The sequence below is a fragment of the Equus asinus genome, chromosome 6 (genome assembly GCF_041296235.1).
Source record: "Equus asinus isolate D_3611 breed Donkey chromosome 6, EquAss-T2T_v2, whole genome shotgun sequence".
Classification (NCBI taxonomy): domain Eukaryota; kingdom Metazoa; phylum Chordata; class Mammalia; order Perissodactyla; family Equidae; genus Equus; species Equus asinus.
The window spans coordinates 9114514-9135078 of record NC_091795.1 but is presented as its reverse complement, the minus strand read 5'-3'; the positions used below and the strand labels follow the sequence as shown (position 1 = coordinate 9135078).

Below are 20565 nucleotides of genomic sequence, written 5' to 3'. Positions count from 1 at the left end.
AGGGTGATCCTAGTCACTTGCTCTGGCCCTCCCAGGTGGAGTTTGCAGCAGTGCTGGCTAAGAGATCTGGCAGTGCAAACTGAACACACACACACACCATGTCGGGACCTAGCTTTCTGAGACTCAGCTTTCTGACACCGGTTTATTATTTTTTTTTGGTGGAGTTTCTTTTAATGATAAAGACAACATAGTAACTAACTCTTAAAGATAGTATTGAAAAGGGAAGATGCCTCCTGTAATCTTAGCATCCTAAAAGAGAAAATTTTTCATATTTGTAATTAGTCCTTGTATTTGTTACCATTTGTACAATTATGTATTCTTAATATGAACATTTTTTCCACGCTATTAGTAATCTTTGTAATGTTTTCTTGTTGCATGATACCCCATAGAATATTGAAAGTTCCTTCAGTTGTGTGAGCTATTGACTGGGTCATTTAAAGTTTTGCTCCAGTAGTGAGGTGCCTGTGTACATCTTGGAGCATATTTCTGTTCTTCTACTGAATTGTTTCCTTACCATAGATTCGTCAGAGAGGGGTTGCAGCATTAAATGGTATGGGCATCTTTAATATTCTAGATATATGTTGCTATAATGCCCTTCTAAAGGGTTGCACAATTTTCAGCGTGTGTAACTTCAATCTTCACCCAAACTACACTGCTCTTGAAAGTCAGAGTGTGTGTGGCCCTTGCGTATAGGCATTTTGAGTTGAAGAGTTCTGGGGGACCTTATCTCAGAGTGGTCATAAAACCGTGTCACTGCTGTTTTAAAAACAAATTGACTAGAATTTGTACACATCGTGACTGCCCCGTCCTTTAAAACAGTTGCTGACTTTCAGGGACTGTGATGGTGCTCGCTGGTTTGGAACCCCCTCTGGTCCCCCCCAGGCCGGGCCCCACAGCTGGCCTTGGGGTTTACTTTCAAGTTGGTGGCCTTCTCTTTGAAAGGGCCCTGTGACAGCGGATGGAACATCCTCAGCCATGGCGTGTCTTTTCCCTTCGTGGGTGAATTTATTTTTGTTAATAATAGATTGTTCTTTGGAGCCTTGTTTGGGGCTTAAAGTGGGTGACACAGCTGAGTTACCCTGTTTTGGTCACTGGCCAGGTGAGACAGAGGTAATGGGACTGCTGGTCATTAAATTGGTGATTGAGAAAGACGTTTTCAGAAAGAGTTGCCAGTGTTTTTGATAGATTTGCGATGCCTAGACCAGGCAGATGACCTTCCAGAGGTGCTGTTCAGAATGATGTGTGTGTGTGTGTGTGTTCGCTGTGTGGTGTTAACAGTATGAGCCCAGGTGAGCCGTGCCCGAGCTCCAGAGCCGCAGAGACTGAGATGGTCAACGTGAGCAGCTTCAAGCTGCTCAGCTTGTGGTGGTTGGTCCCCAGCAGTAGGTGACTGTCTCCGTGTGCAAGCTTAGCCTCTCCTTACCCCTCCTGGATCAGACTGTGCTTGCTGCCCAGCAGGACTCCCTGAAATTGCAACCCTACTTCTCCATTAGGTTTTGATGACATTTCTCCTCATTGGCTCAAGATACGGTACAAATCACTTTATAGTAAGTACTCTTTAAAAACATTTTTAAAGGAAGTGGAAGAATGAAGGGGCTGGATAGTGGGGCTTAAGTGGGGAAAGGGGACCACGGTCAGAGCAGGCGCGGTGGCATGACAGACAGGGAGTGTGGACGCTTCCTCTGCACCGGGAATGTCTGCGTGTGGAGGGCACTGGGGCGAGTGGAAGGCAGGACAAACTTGATGTCTTTCTTTCTCCCTCTTACCTCATTTAGATGCTCCTTTTCTCTGTTGCTGTACCCCCCTTCGCATGTATCCGCCAGGCACCCTTCAGGGTGGTCTGCAGGAGAAACCAGGGAGCAGCGGGTCATCTGGTGAGGAGCTTGGCCTGCGTCCGTTAAATCCCCAGACCTTTCCTTTCTTGGCCTTCCCTCCACCTGGTGTTTTCCCTCCAACTGTCTCCATCTGCAGTGAGTAATGTGAGTTAGACTTGTGAGTTAATATTTTTAAAAGTTTTCAAATTAGTTTTGTAACTGACCGGAGCCCTCTTGTTTTCCTGCTGCCTGTAGAGTGTTGGGCAAAATTGAGAGTCGAGAAAGGGGGGAAGTTGGGCTCAGAGAACCCTGACACGCTTGAGTGTAACTCCTCCCGGGCCATATGTGACACCCCCGTGTGTCGAGTGAGCAGGTCAGGTCGCCACGCCCGTTGGTGCCCGGATCGTGGGCTTTACCGCTTCTCCCTGCAGGACGGGGCTGGCTCTGACCTGGAAGCCTAGACTCCTGTCTGTGTCTCATCTCCTGTGTTCCATTGCATATTCCCTGGGTATATATTTTTAATTTAATTTTGTTACATGCATCATACTCGTTGAACCAGATGTAATTTACTGTTAACTTAATACCTCTAGTGACAATACCTAAATGGCCTACTTGTGGTGTCCAATAAAAGCTTAGATGCCTGACAATGAGTTAACCTGCAGAATTTGACTTTCCCAGTTCAACCTCGTTTCAACAATAACCTAATTAGCATTTTGTGAAAGATATCCTGTATAAATGTTGTATTTTGGCTCACTGATGATAGAATCGTTTAGGAATAGCTATTTCTCTTCATGATGTTGTTATAAAACAAAATTCAACCAAGTAAGTTTTAAAGATCTTCTTGGCTTTATTCAGTGATTCATGAATTGCACAGTATCCAATCTAGCAGACAGAAAGGAGCTCCAAGGAGCTGTACGAAATGAAAGACTTTTTTAGGCAGAAAGGAGCAGGAACAAGGAAGTTATACTAGGGAAAAAAGCAGATTGGTGATTGCAGGTCACTTTCCTTTGGGGGCCAGTCAGTCTGTCAGGCGGTGACCTCACTCGTGCTGACCAGGTGACTCCTGACTGACTGGTTTAAGATTCCGTTTCTGCGAGTGCTGAAGCTGATATTAAGGCTCAGTTTGGTGACGTGGGGTTAGCATAAGCGACTCCATTTTGGTTCTGTTGTCTTGTTTTTAACAGTGCAGCGCAGGGCTTGGCAGACTACAGCCCCCGGGCCAGATCCAGCTCCCTGCCTGTTCCTGTGAACCCAGTTTGTTAGAACCCAGAGCGGCTGTTCATTTACATGTGGTCTGTGGTTGCCTTCGGTGATACAGAGGCAGAGTTGAGTCATGGCAACAGAGACTACATGGCTGGCAAGCCTCAAATATTTATCTGGCCCTTTTCCAGAAGAAGTCTGCCGACCTGGTGTGCAGGAAAGAATGGGGGTGCAGTTGAAAGATGCTTCGTGCAAGTCTTCGCTCTGACACTTCCTTGGCTCGAGGCTCAGTGCCTTTTTCTGTGACAGGAGAAGGATGCTCCTCAGTGAGGGGTTAGTAGGGTGAAATTATGCTCAGTACTGGGTGTTCCAGCCTGCAGTGTGTGCTGGAAAATATTAATTTCTTCTCCCCTTTAATACTCACATTCTTCCCTCCCATCCTTAGGTAGTTGCTTTCTTTCTACATGTAAGAATTTGAGATGAAAAGTGGTTTTCAGTACCTAAGTTTTCAGAAATGAAAGCATTTAAAACAGCACCTTGAGTAGAACTGTACTATAAGCCACAAATATGAGCTAAATGTGTGACTTTAAATTTCCTAGTAATCACATTTAAAAAGTAGAAAGAAATAGATGGAATTAATTTTAATAATGTGCCTTATTTAGGCTAATATTTTAACTTGTAATCAATCTAAAAAAGTACTAATGAGATATGCGATTTAATTTTTTCTTTTTTGCATGAGTCTCTGGAATCCAGTGTGTATTTTCCTTCGTAGCAGCAGTGCTGGTTTTGCTGCATCTTGAGTGTACGGTAGCCGTGTGTGGCTAGAGGCCACTGAACTGCACTGGTCTCTGGTTCTCCGACGCCAGCTGGGCATCCTGTAATGTGATGCTGATGTCAACAACTGCTCGGAGATGGCGCTGTCCCCGTAGGTGGAGGGCGCAGTCCCACAAGACTGTCTCTCACTTCAGACGCGGGTCACGAGTCTTGGCCCTCCTGCACTTCTGACTGACTGGCTTTAAGTTGGGGGTTCCCTCATCAGCTTTGATAATATGGAATGACTCACAGAATCAGGAGAGCACTTTCTTATCAAGGGCTTATTAGAAAGGATACAACTCAGGAACAGCCAGATGGAAGAGATGCATAGGGCAGGTTACTGGGGGGAGTGCAGACCCTGGATGCGCTCTCCAGGTGTGCCACCCTCCCAGCACACCAACCCAGAAGCTCCCTGAATCTTGTTCTAGAGTTTTTATAACCCAGTCTCTAGCCCCGCTCCTCTCCCGGGTAATTGGCGAGTGGGGCTGAAGGTTCCCATCCTCTTAAACACATGGTTGGTCTTTCTGTAGCCAATGCCCCCTTCCCCAGCCGCCCAGTCCTGAAGCTGTTCAAGGGCGGACCTGGAGTCACTTTATTAGCATAATCTTGGGTGTGTTCATAAGGGGCTGGTTATGAATAACAAAAGATCCTCCTGTCACTCAGGAAATTCCAAGGGTTTTAGGAGCTCTGTGCCAGGAACTGGGGACCAAGACCAAGTGTATTTTTTATTCCACCACACCAGGGCGGCCCTAGACTGCTTCCCTTCCCTTCTTCCTCCCCAGCTGGCTCTGCCCTATTTGAGAACACTCCTCTTCTGTAAAACAGCTGATGCATTCTTATTTTACATTCTTCTCTACCCTCTGTCACTATTCATGACTCTCACTGTGCTGGTACCTCCCCCAGTTCTTGGTTCTCAGGAAGCAAAGGTAGGAAAAATATAGTAACATTTCCAGGGAAGCTTAGAGATAGAAACTGTTTAAATGTAGCACAAAAATTGTGACTCTACTTATGATAACTTAGAGGAGAGTAACTCCGCTGTGGAAGACAGGCCTCTGTGGCTGCAGGTTTTCTAAGAAGTGGAATGTGTGGATGAAGCCACCATGCTGTCTGCTGCCGTGTGGAACCACGGGGTAAATTACATCTGGCAGGAAGGCCCCATTGGTCCGGGCAGCTCCGGCCCTGAGGAGTGAGGCTATCCAGGCGCCTCCATGGCGTGGAGCGTGTGCATTGAGGCATTGCCCATGTAACTGGCTTAGGAGGAAAATGAGAGAAAACCCAGGATTTTTATTCCTCACCTGGTCTTTGGTCTGCCTTCCTTGCCTGATGTTTCTGTATTCTTAATACAGAAAACCTTTTAGCTTTTTCTCGCAATTTTAAATCCTGGATTTTGGAACGCGAGCACCTGGGTTCAGATCTTGGCCCATCATTAGGAGCATGACTTGGGCTGGATACCTCACCTCTTGGTTCCCCGGTTGCCTTCACTGGAAAATGGATTGTTAAGTAAAGATTAAAATGAGTAAAAACATTGAGAACAGCGCCTGGCACATGACATTATAAAAATATTTTTGTCTTCTTTTAATTACATAATGGAAAGCACTAATAAGTTAAAGAAAAGGTATATTACAACAAGAAGAGGGAATGGTGACTTCGTTAGAAGCAGACTTTAGCTCTGTCTAATGTTAAAGATCTTTTTAAAGGATGATGTGTCTCTGGCTTTTATCTTTCTGAGAGGTACGTATACATTAGTGATAAAGTAGAGTGTTTTTCTACAACTGAGAAATACTGAAACTCACTGTAGGGTGTGTGTGTGATCACAAATGACCAGATTTAAAATAATTTCCTTAGGAATAGAAGGCTGTAGAATATCTATCATTTCTAAAGGGTGAAGGTATCTTCCAGAAACGTGGGCCGTTGATCTGTAAAATGATGAGGTCAGATTGAGAGTTTGATTCCTGTGTTCAGCCATGAGAAAGCTACATGCCTCGGATCTGAACATTGGTGTTTAGTAGTCTGAATTATTTTTCATTATTTTACATTCAGACATCTTTATTTTAACAGGTCAGGAAAAATAGTTTTGAGCAAGTGTGTTTAGCTGTTTTAGTATTTCACATATTCAAGAAAGTAATTTTTGGGGAAGTAAGCTGTATTGCATTAAATAGTTTTTTAGATTGCTTATATTTCTTGTAAGCAATAAGCAGCTGACTTTTTTATTTTCGATGTTGACAACCCTGATGTTAATATCACTGTTTCTCCTATTTTTCATTCTGACTTCATGGTAAGAAACATGAACGAAGTTATATTTTGGACAGATATTTCAAGATTAGGTTCTCATTCTTTCTCATCATGTGGCTTAGGTGAAAACTGTGTTCTGTTCTTGTGACTAAAGGATAATTTTTTTAAAGCTAATGTTTCTTAAATAGAGGCCGTCTTAGCTTGAGCTGCTAGAACAGAGTACCACAGATCATGTAGCTTAGGCAGCAGACATTTGTTTCTCACAGTTCTGGAGGCTGCAAGTTCCAGATCAGGGTGTCAGCTGATTCCCTTCCCAGTGGGGTCCTGCTTTCTGGGTTGGAGACAGCTGCCTTCTTGGGGTGAGAAGGGACTCTAGTCTCTTCCTCTTCTTATATGGGCATTTATCCCATCGTGGGGGCTCCACTCGTGACCTCATCTGGACCTATAATTATCTTCCCAAGGCCCGGCTTCCAAGAACTGTCACCCTAGGGATTAGGGTTTTAACATAGGAATTTTGGGGAGACACAGACATTCAGTGGGGAACTGAAGCTATTGGGACTTGCTTTGACTTCATAACCTTTCTGGAAAAACCATGTGCCTTCGTTTAACACTACTTGCTGTTATTTCTAACTTATTTTCTTCTGTCTGAAGTAAGAACCGTTTGGTGTCAAAGCATCCTTTTCTTTGTCAGGCCTGCCCATCACTCAAATCTATATTTTTCTGTGCAGCTGTTGCAGAAGCTTTCTCAGGCTGACTTTCTCCCTCCCAGGGCAGTTTGAGTTTTCTGTTCCCTCCCTGTCACCCTCCAAGAATCAGGCGTTGTAGAAGTGTACCAGAGCTCTGCAGCTTGATGTCTTCAGGAACCACAGCATGTGAGCTGACCCCTGTCTGCAAAACTGCGGGGGAGTCCTGGCTTACCTGAGGCTGGTCTCCCGGGTGGCCGAGGGAGGTGTACGGAGGAAGCTGAGAGTGCTGGTTCAGCAGTTTCTTATCAGTATCTTCATAACAGCCTCTCTGAGCCTCTTGGGAACTCTTGACCTTTCTTGCCCTGAGTTTGAGAACCTCGGATTTAGACTGTTGATTTTAACTTTCTCAAGGCTCAGCTCAAACACTCAGCTTGCTTACTTGGTCCCTGGGGAGAACCTTCCAACCCGTTGGAATGAATAGAACTAAACATCCTACCCGTCTGCCTGTGCTCATCAAGGGCGAGTGCTTGAGAAAGGAAGATGTGCCTTCCTTTCTTCCCACTGAGTGTGGGCACTGTGCTGGCTTTCACTGGAGCCCCTCTCCCCTCATTTTCCGTCTTTTACGTAGCTGGTCCAGTCTCAGATTCTCCAAAAGTGACTGGATTTCTGGACCCGGACCACCCCCGCCCCATCCAGCACTGGGGTTGGCCTCATGCTTTGACACACAGCTGCACTGACTCAGGACTTGAGTGTTGCTGTCGGCTCCGCACAGGGTCATCATTGCAGAGGATGCAGAAGGAAAACAGCAAAAGTCTGTTGCCCCTGATTTCAAGGAGCTCAGAGCCGTTCTGACTTCCTGCTAGAGTTCTGTTTCCTGAATTCTTTCTGGAATTGGCTTCTTCTGCCCCTCCCATTTTCACAGTGAGTGCAGCTTAGCATCATCTTGGAGCCAGCATCCCTCAGCCTCTCCCTGCACCTTGGTCTCCTGGGCCTGCCGCGTCTGCCTTCACAGCCACCAGATCCCCTCCGCCCTCCTCCCAGATGCCGCCCGGGCCCATGCTCTTAGGCCAGCTTTCATCCGGTCACTTCCCTCACCAACAAACACAGTCATTTCTTGTGTCCTCCAGCGTGGGGTCAGCCCCCTTGTCCCTCGGTGTCCCGCACCTGCCCCAGGCAGACCTTGCTCACCGTCCAGCAGACATGCCAGGATCCATCCTGTCTTGCTCATGCCACCACTTCCCTGGGACCCGCCCCCCAGTCTCCTGTGCTCTGCCTGTGATGATTGTCTATATAGTACATGTGTAACCTGCTGAGCAGGTGACGTCAAGTTTGGTAGAAAGATTCCTATGATGTCTGTAGTCGGTGCCACTTCATACTTAAAATCTCTCCTCTCCTTCCCCCAGAGTCCTACAGTAGCACCTGATACCATGGCGTCTGTCTCAGTTCGTTCAGGCTGCTGTCACAGAATCCCACAGGCTGGAAGCTTATAAACAACAGAAGTTCTTGCTCACAGCTCTGGAGGCTGGGAGTCTGAGGTCAAGGTGCCAGCATGGTTGGGTGAGGGCCCTCTTCCGGGCTGCAGACTTCTCCTATCCTCACATGCTGGAAGGGGCTAGGGAGCTCTGTGGGGTCTCCTTTATAAGGGTTCTAATCCCATTCATAAGGGCTCCACCCTCATGACCTGATTACCTTCCAAAGGCCCCACCTCCTTGTACCATCACCCTAAGGGACAGGATTTCAACTTACAAATTTTCTGGGGACACAGACGTTCAGACCATAGCAGTGTCCCTTCGGCACATTCCAGTTCATTACGTAAATGCTGTAGCTTCTTAGTGTGTGGATAGCTTTTCCTTGAAAGATTTCGAGCTTCAGTCTCCCCGTTCAACAAGGACTTGAGCGCCTGCTCTGTGCTGAGCGCCGTTGTAGGCCCTGGCAAGCCTGCGGTGGAAAAGGCGGGCTCAGGCCCCTGCCCCATGAGCTTGTGTCTGGTGGCTTCCTGGAGAATGGGCGGTAGTATGGACTTCCGGTTGTGCTCTTATGTCCTCCTCTGGCTAGTTCAATAGTCATTTGTTTAACTGATTTAGTGTGTTTAAAAAAAAAAAAAGGGGGAGCCTCCATTTGGATCATAAGAAAGATACCAGAGACACGTAATGACATGTCGAACAGGAGTGGTGTCTCGGTGTCCCTGAGCCCCCGCTCACAGTGGCTCAGGGGCCCTGGCCCTCACAGCAGGCCCTTACACTGCCCTATGTGATGGTCTGAGCAATGCTCAGTATTTTCTGTTTGAGCAAAAATAAAATTGCCTTATTGGTCAGAATTTGGTGCAGGGTGTAAGGGTTCCTCTTGTGTCTTGGTGTGCTGAGCCCCCGCAAGTGGTGTGTCTGGGTCCCAGAGCCTGATTTGATTGTCTCTTAGGCCAGGTGTCCACTGCAGATCTGGTCAGCTGTGGCCAGGAGTAGTCATGCAATTACAGACCTGACTGCAGGGCCGGCCCATGCTGGGGGAGGTGGGGGCAGGTCTCGAGTTACCTGGGGCCTGGGCGTATGGAAAATCTGCATCCACAAGCAGATCCAGTTTTAACTCGCATTTATTTAGCAACTTGTATGAGGCGCCTGTGGGACGCTGACTGCGTAATACATAATAGATCATCTGTAAAGCAGCCTTTCTTTTGAGTTATATGTTTATCTGATGAAGTATGGCTTAAGAAGTTTTACATGATGTGTAATTGAAAAAATGCTTTCCGAAATCCTTACCAGATTGGTGCATTTAGAAATTAAGTCATGCCACATCATCTGAATCCCTTTGTCATCTGATTTTGGCTTAGCTTCATTTTGTAGAAAATAATATAAAATGGCATTGATTGAGTGGTGTTAATAAGCCAGGCTCACGCTAAGTAATTTGCACTGTGGGCACAAGTGTGCCTGTTTGATGAGAATTTGTTTCTTTTTCTGCGGATTTTAAATTCGTAATGGGGAATTTGGAGGACAGAGAATTGGACCCCTGTGTGCATGGTGCTGGGATCCCGCAGTCAGTGGCTTGGGGACAGTGGTGTTGGGTCTTTGCCTCCACTCGCTTCCCCCGCTCTCTACCCCCACTAGATTATGGTAAAGCAAATTCCAGATACCTGTCATTGCTTCGTATTATTTTTAAGTAGGATGCAGTTTTTAAAATAGCTTCAAATTAGTTTGTTTCAGCTAACCTATTTCCTCCGACTCACTTATTTTTCTCACTTGTCATTACAGCACCTTTATATGTTCTTTCTTGTCTCCTTTGGGTTTTAAACATGAGTTTATGGCTTAACTTAAATGGCTTCTGCTATAGACATAGGAGCTGTCTGTCTCGTGCTACCTTTAAGTGAGGAAGAATCAGCTAATTATACCCTTTTGAAAATTAAGTTGTTTTCCTTCTTGCCCTCAGTGCCTGGTCTGCATAACCGAGTACCACGCCCCCCGGTGTATCAGCTTCAAGAGCTAGGTTGATTCCCTTGGATTCTTTTAATGTGAATTTCTTTTCTTTGTACAATAATTATGCTCATAATCTCCTCGTCTATAAATGAGAGGTTGGAAAAACTGGTTGTCAAAGTTTCCCTTTTGGTTTTGTGTTTACAACCGCGCCCCCCCCCCCCCCCCCCCCCCCCCGGCAAAGGATAAGACATAATTGTTGACCACCAGTTGTTGAGAGAGTTGATGACTTCCACCTAGGGAATAATTTGAAGAAAAGGCACCCATCGTATTTTGGTTTGGCCTGTTTTGGCAGAGCACCATGGGTGTCCCTTGCTGCAGGCCACCTCTGGGAGGAGTGGGTGTGAAGAAGGCCACGTGTGGCCCTCGAGCCCCCCCCTCCCCCCGGGGAACCCCAGAGGTCTGCTGTGCTCTGCAGTGTCACCAGCAGCTCTCAGTTCCCTTTTGTGTCCTCGGGGTGGGGGGAGAGCCCCTAACTTTCATTCCGGCTGTAGCCCTCATACATCCTGTATTTTCTGTAACAAACCCATTTTCCTGCCTTTTATCCCTTATTTCCATAAGCATTCGAAATATCTTGAAATTTTAACATCGTCTGGAAGCAGGAAAAGAAAGTTTGGGGGAGGGGTTCAGGATCCTTTGTCACCAGGCATATGACAGGTGTGCCTCTGGTTGGCTGGTGCCGTCTACAGTCACCCAGGTGTGGCTGGGAGCTGTTTCCTGCGCCCTGCCTCCCCCCATGGAAAGCTGCTGTGCTGTGAGTGCCCTGGGTTGTTGCCGGCACAGCAGGGGACCTTTGTGATGTTTTGAACACAACCAGAGAAAGGACCTGGTGACTTTTCTTCCGGGCTGGTGGATGAGCAGCTGATGCGGGCAAGTCAGCTGTGCTCCTCCTCAGCCTGCCCAGCTGGGCGACATCAGCTCTGCCCAGGCCCCAGGGACAGGTGAGGAGGGACACAGCCCTCTGGGTTCTCTCTGTTTTGACTGAACTGGGAGTCACCACTGCTGACCTCATTTTTCAGACGACCTCTGCTTTCCTCCAGCCGTGGGGTTCTTCCTGCTCCCTCCGGGCTTCCATTAGGACAATGGAAGCCTCTTAGGTATTTCAGACAGGCAGGATCTAGTACAGGGAACGGTGACAGAAGTGTGTGACGGGCCCGAGAGCCAAAAGTGGAAGACATGTTACCCAAAGATCGGAAACTAAGAAAGCTGCCACTCTCCCTAGGTCTAGAGGTGAAAACAAGGATGTGGGAGTTTCCCAGAGCCCACGAGCAGGCGCTGCCCACCGCTGCTGCCCCTGGCAGGAAGCACGAGCCCATGGCCTGTCAGCTTGCTAGCTTGCAGCGGGAGCCCTCACCCAGCTCTTGCTGCAGCAGCATCTCCACTGCCACCACAGCTGTGAGCCGGCTGGGGCAGCCTCACCCTCCTCCTGCCTGTCACTGTTGCACCAGGACCTCTCCTTGCCAGAAGCTGACCAGAATCCAGCTAGCAAGGGCCTGGGAAATGTAGCTTTCCACTCAGAGGAGAGCATGGCTGGAGGGCAGTGTTTCTGACACCAGCAGACCACATCTGGCACAGAGATTTGGCAAAGTGGGTGGAATGACGTGACCCAGTGCCACCTGCCGTGTGGGCCTGTAGTGGGAGCTGCTGTTCGTCTTCTCTGCATGGACCAATAGAAATGGATTTGGATAATATGCTAATCATGAAGACAATACTCATCTGCTAGGTATAGAAAACACAAAACAGCAGTTTAATGTCACTGGCTCAGCTGCTCTGGAGGTAATAGGTCGTGGATGCTCTCATGCGCATTTCACGTCAAGGTGCTGTTGTGTAGACTCCGGGAGGGGCATGTGGTTCCCTCTGGTACGAAGTGTCATAGGTGGAGGGACAGAACCACTCTTTGAAGCCCTGGTGCAGACCGTTCACTGCTGACAGGCAGGAAGCCACCCCGTGTGTGTTGAAAGTGCTGAGCTCTCCTTCACAGCTCTGCTGGAGGGAAGCCTGGCACTGGGGCGGCGACGGACGCTGTTGAAGCAGCAGCAAAGAGGTTTCGCTTATCCGTTCAGCCCTGCTTCTCTTCCAGTAACAGGAAGCTTTCTTGTTTTAGACTTGGGCTTCGTGCGTCTCCCCAGCTCCTCCTCTGCATCTGTGTCTTTTCTCCTTGTCTTCTCCACTTGTGCTTGGAGGAGCTGCGAGGGTGGCGGGTGACAGAAACCCTCTTGAGCATCCTGGAGCCAGAGAGGAAGTTGCCAGAGGGCAAGGTGTCTTATGAAGGGATGTCGCCAGGCCCCTGGGACTGGGTCTGGGGCAAGGGGGGCTGTAGGGGCCTGGAAAGCCCTCTGCCTCTCCCTGCTCTTTGCAGACTGGCTGTCGCCTCCCAGACCTATGGTGGGAAGTGGCCTCCACCAACAGCAGGAGGGTGGAGTGTGTGTCCCGCAGAGGCCTTGTTCTGGATTGTTCTGGATTCTACCTCTCCAGGAGGCGCTTCTTTGACCTGGTTTGGTCAGATGCCCACTCTGAGTAGATCGGTGGACTGTCCTCTGTGGGGGAGGAGGGTGGGAGCTGTAGAACACGCTTGCCCTCATTGTACTCATGTGTAGGGGGCTGGGAAGAAGGGCAGCTGAGGGCAAGGGGAGCCACTGGCTCTGGGCAGCCTCCTGGCGGGGGTTTCCAGAGCAAGCTTCTACAGAGTAATGCTGCTGCTGGCACTGCACCAGCTCGCTGTGCTTCGTTTGTGGAGTCCCCGTGCATTTCTCCTCGGACGGGAGGAAATTGTGCCCTTGTAATTCTGCCAGTTGTGTGCATAAATTGGGATAATGGTTATTTTAAAAAGAGCTTTACGAATATGCTCTAAGAATATGTTCTTTTAAACTCAGAAATGTGGCTTTGTTAAGATATTAAAATTGAGAAATTATTGAGAATAATTTTATTAGGAATGGTTAGTCATGTGTTTATTAGAATCACTCCTTAAGAGGACAAAAAAGACCAACACTCAGGGCTTTTAATCTTTTTGCATCAATTTAAGGGGTTACTTCGTCAGTTGCATTTAATCATTTTCTGGTCCTTTATCTATAGAGTATGGCAGCCTCCCCTCTCACCCCCTACTACGTGAGAGGTGGCAGCATTACAGCTAACTGGGTTTCCTGGGACACAAGGCAGTCCCCTCAATCCAGACGCTGTTGGACCCACTCACGTTTGTGCTTTGTGACCAACCTCAGTGGTACTGGGACTGAGGGACGAGAGAGCTTGTGCCCCACCCACTGGGAGTGGCCCCGCTGGAGGACGGGAGTAAAGAACTCTAATTTGGCTCCACTAATCTGCATCTTTTGAATCGGACCTCTTGGTTAGTCCATGGTTGAAAACACACGCTCAGATATGTACACACGTGCACCCCCACAGAACATTTGGGAGCTCATGTGTTCTGTATGATGGGATTAATTTTCTTAGCTATGTGAGGGAAGAACTGACGTGAGAAAAACAGCGGGGAGATGTACCACCTGCGTGAACTGCGCATGGTCGGCCGCCCTTCGCCTGCTTTCTTGCTCACGTTGCACACATACCGAGTACATTACAGCCGAGAGAATGTTCCCGACCTTGTGTTTGCTGCTCCTTGGTTATGTAATTCAGTTCTGCTCTTTTCATAAACTCCCCCTCTTCTCGTTTATGTGGTTTTGCTGTTTCCTTACAATATGGCATTATTTTAACTAAGCATATTTTGGATGCACTAGGAACGAGGCATATGTTTTTTTAATAGAAAAAAGTTTCTATTGCAAGATGAATCAAGAATAATAAATATTTGGGGCCAGCCCGATGGTGCAGCGGTTAAGTTTGCACCTTCTGATTTGGCGGCCCACAGTTCTCTGGTTGCGATCCTGGGTGTGGACCTACACACTGCTCGTCAAGCCATGCTGTGGCAGGCGTCCCACATATATAAAGTAGAGGAAGATGGGCACGGATGTTAGCTCAGGGCCAGTTTTCCTCAAGAAAAAGAGGAGGATTGGTGGAAGGTGTTAGCTCAGGGCTAATCTTCCTCAACAAAACAAAACAAAACGAAAAGAATAGTAAATATTTATTGTAGAATATTTGAAAGGTTTTTAAAGGGAAATTTTTAGCATTAAAATCTTTGCTTCTCAGCATGTAGGTTAAGATGGGGCCTGAAAGTCACAAATATTTAGATAGCTATAATCATATTTCCATAGTATGGTTTCATATATGTAAATTTATCAGAAAGACACACACGCACTCCCTTATTTTTCTTTGTTATCTGGGTTAAAATTCTAATGTTCATCCTCAAATCCTGCTTCTCCCTCGTGCCCTACATTATGTCCCAGTGGTATGGAGTTGGGTGACCATATTTTATCTACACCAGAGCATCTCTCCTTTGAAGTGTTTTGGGTTACCCTAGCTAGACATAGTGGCTCCCTCTCAGGCCTTCTCCTCGTCCGTCTTTTAATATTCATGCACTTACTCCTGGGCAACAGTGCACCGTAATGGCCAAGATCCGGTCCCCTGGCATACATCATGGCCTTCCACTTGGCACTATGTGACTTTGGGCTGGTAAGGCTCTCTATGCCTCAGTTTTCTCATCTGAAAAATGGGGACAATAGTGGTACGTATCTCCTAGGATAGTTGTTAGGTTTATAAAGAGCAGTGCCTGAAAAGAGCATGTGGCTTGGCAGGTGATAACCCTGCTGTCAGTGCTGTCTGTGACTAGTGGTAGCCGTCCCCTCTCTCTAGTATAATAGTCTGTATCTGCGTCTGTTTCTCCAGCTGGAATCTGAGTCCATGAGTCTAAGGACTCCAGCTGCATAGTCGGGCTCACTGGGTATTTGCTGAATGAATTGGCATGTGTACATATTTACTATTCCCTGTTTATTTGATACTGTAAACACTTTGAATTGAGATTAAATGCATACAGCTGCCAGTTTCTTTGGTATCAGTGTGAGAGTGTCCTGTGACCTGAAGGCCTGAGGCCCAAGGGGTCCTTCCAGCTGAGGGAGGGGCTCCGAGGTGAAGACCTGACTTCCCGGGGCTCAGGTCCATCGCCTTCCTCACGCTGTTGTCGTTAGGGAAGAGAAGAGCCAGGGAAGGATGACCACATGCTGACCTGTAACCACGACTGGTTTATATAGAACAGGAGCACCCAGCGTACAGAGCATGGGTTGTAAGGCTGGCCTCCGAGGGCAGGAGTTGCTTTCGGGTCTTGATCAGAGTGTGAGCCCGGCTCTGGACCGTCTCTTCCTCTGCCTCCCTCTCATCACTGGCTTTGAATAGCACAGTCATGTGCCCGCAAACAATGTTTGGTCAACCAGGGACCGCCTATACAAGGGTGGTCCCGTAGGATTAGTACCACGTGGCTGAGGAGTGGAGTAGGCTCTGCTCTCTAGGTTTGTAAGTACACTCTGTGATGCTCGCACACGACGAAATTGCCTAATGACATTTCCCAAAATGTAGCCTGTTGTTAAGTGACACATGACTATGGTTTGAGTAGGAGGAGAACCTTCCTGGTCTGGCCAGACAGGGTGGACGGGCCTGGGGACTGATGATGGCCTTCTTCTGGTCGGTTTACCAGGCACACCCCCCTGATGGGCTCCCATAGGGCAGAGGGGCCCAGTCACCTGTCCTCTCCCTCTGTTGCCAATATCCCTTTGAAACTAGTTCCATGCCCTCCACCTCAGGTGACAGCTGGGTTGCAGGCCTTGTGAGGACTTGAGAAAAAAATGCTCTGTGAACTGAGCACTCTTTTCTTAACTATTAATGTTAGTTTAAATTCTACACAAACTCTTATTGGAGGAATGTTGGCTACGTGTAATGGCATATGTTCCCATCATCTTACTCCTGAATTCTGGGAGGTAGTATCTGGTTTTAGTACTTTCCTTTCTTTTTACTTTGTTAGAACAGATTCTTTTTCATGGCCGATTTAGCTCAACTCATGATGTCAAATGATAAGACCTGATCATTTCTTAGAGCGTGAGGATCCTGCCTGTTGAACTCATGTGGCATAAAGGGCTGACGCTGTCTGGAGAAGAGAGGGATGTAGGGGAGGTAACAGTGGTTGCAAAGGCCACTTAGCTTCTGTCCAGCACTGGTGGCAACAGAGCAGATGCCTCCCAGAATGGACTTCAAATGAGCTGTTCTTATGTGTTATCTTGGACTTTCCTAACTGAGAGGCTGTTGTCAGTGGGCGTAGGGGGTAGTTATTGCTGACTGCTTCACCGGCCAGGTGAGGGTGGAGCTACACCTTCATTTCAGGTGTCATAACAAGCCCCCCATGCAGCTGATTTGGTCTGTAACTACTTCATTGAACAGACAGACAGCTGCTCCTAGGCGCCAGGCTGTTTGGGTACCCAGAATATAATAGCTGAGCAAGATAGACGGGGAAGCTGCCTTCTTGGAGCTTGTAAGCAATAAGTGATACAGAAGACAGAGTTCTGACAGGTGGTTTTAAAATCCTTTGGAGATCTACTGTGCTTCTGCAGAAGCAGCTGGCGAAGCAGAGCGAGCCTGGGTCTTAGCTTCTGCTGACTTGCACCAAAAAGGCAGCGGCAAGCCGTTTACCTTTGGGTTTTCTTTAAAATGATATTTAACTTAAAAATGAAAAGTAATGGCTTGAGAATGTTCTGAGTGCTGTTTACAGGTGTCAAGGTCTGTTTATAATCTTGTTTGAGCAGTTGGTGCCCCCCTGCCCCGCAGGGAGCTGTGTAGATTGTCAGTAGAGAAGAGGCTTCATGTGCATGTGTGTCTGTGAACGACCAGGCTGTCCCGAGTCCGGGAGGATGGACAACACCTCCCACACACTCGGCCGCTCTGGGTCAGCCCCTGCTCCGTGTAGCATGTGCTCGGAAATGCTGATGGCTGCTTCAGGGGTTAACTGGCTGGGGCCTGTGGTAGATTCTTTCGAAACTAAGAGCCTGGGTTTGTGTTTTACAGGAACATCTTATTACAATTTAATGAGCCATTGAATTGTGCTGGGTACCTTTCTGTCTACCCAGGATGAGGGTGGAGGACAGATGGTAAAGACACCCATCACCCTGGGACATCCGCTTGCCCGCTGCAGTCTCCTCTCCCCACAGGTGGATGGAGATACCTCGGGATGGAGAAGGGGCAGAACCTAGCATCACGCAGAATGCTACTGTTGGCTGCTCTTCACTGCAGTGTTCCCTAATGACAGTTTAGGATTTATTAATACATTAAATTTGCCTTAACTCCTCATTATTTCCGAGGAGTGCCTGGTAATTTGTAAAGCGCTCCATCTGTTCTGTGCTTTGTGTCTGCTATAGGTATAAAATTATGTGTCTTAGCGACTGTAGTTGGTGCTGATAATGTTACTGTTGTTTGTCAGTGTTGATATTGGGATTTTAATACGTATCTGTTGGCGGTGGTTTTCTGTTGACTTTCCCCTGTTAAAGCTTTTTAATTGTGTAAGTGATTAAGTCACCTCTTTTGGCCTTTCCTCAGACCCCTGTAAGTTCCGAAGAGCCTTGCTTTGTGGTCGCCGAGTCTAGCGAGTGTTGCAGGCATCTCTTTCCCAGAGATGTGAAAGCACTGGTGTGATCACAGGCATCTTCGTGGCTTTGATCAGTCTCTGATAGGCACTTCTTCATGCTTTGTGGCTGACTTTGCAGTCATTTTAAAAGCTCCCAAGTTGTTCAAGTTGAAGAGGACATCATTTGGGACTTTATCCCAACTTTGGCTCCATGATGCCTCTCCAAAGCTGCTGGGCTGTGGGGCGCTGACAGTTTAGGCTGGAGCCCTTCAGGAGGATGGCCACGGGCTGGCCTTGGAAGTAGTCCTTGCGGTCCCAGAAACTGACTGTTAGTTTCCCAGAGCTGCTGTAACAAAGTACCACGAACTGGGTGACTTAAGGCAACAGAAATTGGTTGTCTCACAGTGCTGGAGCCTAGAAGTCTGAAATCTAGGTGTTGGCAGGCTGTACGCCCTCTCACATACACTCATCCGGGAGAATCCTTCCTTGCCTCTCCCAGCTGCTGGTTGCCACAGTCTTTGGCGTTCCTTGGTTGGCAGCTGTGTAGCTCTGATCTCTGCCTTCGTCATCCCATGGTGGCCCCCTTTGTGTCTGTGTCTTCACGTGGCTGTCTTCTTAGAAGGACCCAGTCATGTTGGATCAGGGGCGCTCCCACTGGGTATGGTTGGGAGGTGAAAAAGGAACGTGAATCAAACCTTCTCTTTGGCTGTCCTGGCTTTGGCTTGGCTCCCTGTTAGGTGCTGGCTGTCTCTAGAATGGGCTGATACAACCGCTGTGTGACAGATGAATTCAGAGGAGACCGTGCCGTGCCGATGCCCTTCAGGGTGAGCATGGTGTCCATATGGAAGACCAGCCGCGTATCTATCAGAAGAGAAGACATTTAGCAATTCATGAATCTGCTGCAAAGCTGCTTTAGATAAATCTCTTTCCTGCAAGTAAAAATATCATGGCTAGCAAAAAAGAGTGTTGACTTGTTTTACTTTCCTGAAGTAAAATGCAAAGTGTAAAAGTTGACGTACATGCCTTTACTCGCAGCCTTTAATGGTGTGTCCTCTTAAGCTCGTCATTGTCTTGGTTACAGAGGTTTACATAGAACCCAGTTACTCACATGTTCTGCCACATCGGTTGTGTTTGGTCTTCAGCAGGTAACAGAAATATGTGTCCTTATCCATCACGAATTTCCAGCATACATGCATGAAAAGAGCCGAAGATGTACTTGTTATCGTTTTTGAAAAAGCAATTTTAGATGTGACCTAGTACTTTGGTAATTGCTTGTGTTGAAAATGTAAGACTCTGCTCTTAGGAAAACGGCGTTTTTAGTTCATGGCTCTTCTCTAGGTGATGTCAGAGCTTCCTTGCCCATCGCGAGGTGCTAAAAGGCATCTTGATGAGCTCATGGGGATCTTGCTGGTCATTTGCTTGGTTGGTTGTTTTCCCATTTTTCATTAGTGAGGGGTTTTCTTTTCATTGCAGAGGTAATCCAGCCCAGTGCAGAGGGTCTGCATGCCCGCAGTTGCTGGGTTGGACAATTGCTGCTTTCCAGTCCTCGTGCTGTCCCCGCTCGACATGGCTTCATTTACTCCTGGATCCTGCTGCCGGTTGCTTCTCGCCTCCTCTGGTCCCTGACTCTGACTGGCCCCCTCCCTCACACCCCCGTCCTCTCTCCCTGATGGCCTTTCTTGGTCTGCAGCTGACCTGGATGGGGACGGGGGGGAGGGGGGCAGTGCTGTGGGGGTCTGAGGCCCTTTCACTCCCTCCCTCTGGGCCACCTGGTCCCGGCGGTCTGCAGTGGGTGCTGTGGGGATGCAAGGGACTCGTGTGTCTGTGAACACTGCTGACTCAGTTGTCGCCTGGACTGCAGCCTCCTCTTCTCCTCTCGGGTTCCTCTGATGCACGGTCTGCTGGGCACTGTCCTGGCACCAGGGCTTGCATGTTGTTTGCGGGAGTTGCCTGGCATCGGCCAGTTCGGCCTCTGCATGTGCTCACTGAGGCTTCAGGGCACAGTTGTGGATCCTCTCGGGCCTTTCGTTTCTTGAGGCTGAACCCATAATATGTGCTGGGGTTTATCTGCGTAGACCACGTGGGCCGTGCAGTCACAGGGGTATTGATGACGTTAACAGTGGTGCTCACTTACAGTGCTTTATGTGTGTGATCTCCTTCAGTCCTCATGGCGGCCTTCCGAGCAATCAGGCCACTTAGCCAGTGACACACAGGTGACACATGGGGAAACACTGGCGTGTCTGACTTCAGTTCTCTGTTCTTCAAAGCCTCTGTTCTCACAAATGTGACGTGGCCGTTCTGAGCATTCTCATGAAGGAACAGTTAAACCAACAGCATGTGTTTTCTGTATGGATCCTGGTCTCCCCCAGCTCTGGGTCGCAGGCTGGCCTGTCCCCATCACTGCTGCCACCTGCCTCACAGGTGCTGCTGGGACCAGGGCCATGTGGGAGAGGTGTGGAGAGGGCATGGCGCTGGGCTCAGCAAAGCCACCTTGAGTGTCTGTGGGGACAGCTCCTTCCCTGGGGGACGGAATGGAAGGCATGTAGGCATTGAAGGCAGTCCTGGGCAGCACTGTGACCAGTCCCATGGGGTCGCCCAAAGAGGGTGGGGAGGAGGCCCCTGACCCTCTCCTCACGCTCCGGCACTCGTCACCGCCCAGACTTTGGTTTCCCATAGGGAAAGTGGGTCAGCGAGAGCATGAATTGCAGTCTTGTATGCATAAGGCACTGGGAGCAGTGCCTGGCCTGCCGTGAGCACAGAGACGTTGGCTGCTATTCTTCATCTTGGTGGACGGGCTCAGCTGCTATGAGGTTTTTGTAAATGAGGGTGACACCAGGAATGGAGGAAAAAGGGCGAATCACCCAAAGAGATTTTGA

The 20565-nt window shown here is 48.4% G+C and overlaps 1 protein-coding gene across 4 annotated transcripts in view; it reads left to right on the top strand.

Annotated features, from left to right (window-relative positions):
• Positions 1-20565, top strand: part of NCK2 (NCK adaptor protein 2) — a 143507-nt gene that overhangs the window by 18925 nt on the left and 104017 nt on the right. Inside the window, exon 1 of one of the 4 annotated variants that reach the window (XM_070511539.1) lies at positions 1898-1979. The exons of the other annotated variants lie outside the window; for them this stretch is intronic. The gene's annotated coding sequence lies outside the window, so the exon portion shown is untranslated. Of the gene's footprint in view, positions 1-1897; positions 1980-20565 lie in introns of those variants that run through there. 4 annotated transcript variants of the gene reach the window in all.